This window comes from Benincasa hispida, chromosome 3 (assembly GCF_027475165.1).
Source record: "Benincasa hispida cultivar pf3 chromosome 3, pf3_genome.v1.1, whole genome shotgun sequence".
Taxonomy (NCBI): Eukaryota; Viridiplantae; Streptophyta; class Magnoliopsida; order Cucurbitales; family Cucurbitaceae; genus Benincasa; species Benincasa hispida.
Genome location: NC_143480.1, coordinates 19,955,219 through 19,956,631, shown reverse-complemented (window position 1 = coordinate 19,956,631; position 1,413 = coordinate 19,955,219). Strand labels below are relative to the sequence as shown.

Below are 1,413 nucleotides of genomic sequence, written 5' to 3'. Positions count from 1 at the left end.
GTTTTTTAGCTCTCCTGCAATTTGTCCTATTTGAATTTCCAAATTGTGGATGGATGTAGCTTGGTTTTGAAGGATCGTTTCATTCTTTTCGATGTATTTCTTTAACAAGTTTTCCAGGGATGATGATGGTGGTGTTTGAGAGCTGCTAACCTGCTATTGCTGTTGTCCATTAGTTCTTTGGAAAAATCCTGGTGGTCCCTCTCTCTGAGCCATAGGTTGACTGCCTTGTTGTTGGTAGTTTTTCCAAGAAAAATTAGGGTGAATTCGCCACCCCTAGTTGTAAGTGTTTGAAAAAGGATTATTTTTGACAAAGTAGATTGATTGAGGATTTCGTGGACACTCCTCAAATGAATGCGATTCTTCACATGCAACACAACTGGTGCTTGTTTGCTCTATCACATTGCCTTGCCCACTTCGAGTTCCTGAATTGTTTATTGCGATGCCTTGCAACAAATTTATCATCGCATTCATCTGATTTTGCAATGATGCGATGGCACCATTACTTGCATTACTTTCTCCTGGTTTTGTTCTTTGATCGCTTTGTTGCCAATCTTCGTGGTCTTTCGAGATGCGATAAAGAATGTTCTTTGCTTCATCATATGTTTTGTCCAGCAGACCTCCTGCTGCTGCCGCATTGGCAGCTGTCAGCGATGTAGAATTGACTCCATGATAGAAAATCTCCATTTGGAGACAATCCGGCAATCCATTATGTGGGCAGTCGCGTACTAGTCTCTTGAATCTCACTCATGCATCACTGAGTGATTCATCTTCTTCTTTTTCAAAATTGGTCATCAATTTCCTCCTTCTGGCATTCTCTGTGGGAAGGAAATACTTCTTCATAAGCTTTTCCACAACTTGCTCCCATGAAGTTATCTCTCCTGATTCGAGAGAGTAAGCCCATTTTCTTGCTTTATCACATAGTGAAAATGGAAATAACTTGAGTCGAACCTCTTCTGGGGCAATATTAGGGAACACAAAAGTGTTACACATTTCAATGAAGTTTCGTAGATGGGCGTGCGGATCTTCACCACGTCGTCCTCCGAACTGTTCTGCTATTTGTATCATTTGTAACATTACTGGCTTCATCTCGAACCTTGATCCATCCAATTCTGGTCTCATGATTCCTGGAGAGAAATCATACAGGTTTGGTGACACATAGTCTCGGATGGGTCTATTGCGATCATTTTCCAGTAGGATAAGATTTGCCATTATGTTGTTTTCATTTGCTACTCGTACTTCAGGTTGTTCAGCTATTCTGTGAACTCTTCGTTGTCACTTACGTCTATTTTCTGTCTTTTACAAAAGGTTCTTTCAATCTCTGGGTCGTATTTGAGCTCAGGAGTGTGTCCTTCGCTCATGCGACGCTTGCTTCTTCTTTTACAAATGGAATGGCAATGCAACAAATGTCAAAAG

The 1,413-nt window shown here is 41.0% G+C and overlaps 1 non-coding gene across 1 annotated transcript; it reads left to right on the top strand.

Annotated features, from left to right (window-relative positions):
- The first annotated feature begins 700 nt into the window (after positions 1-700).
- LOC120078909 (small nucleolar RNA R71) lies at positions 701-807 on the top strand. Its single transcript, XR_005482184.2, has one exon. It is a non-coding gene; the product is annotated as a small nucleolar RNA R71 (small nucleolar RNA).
- The last annotated feature ends 606 nt before the right edge of the window (positions 808-1,413 follow it).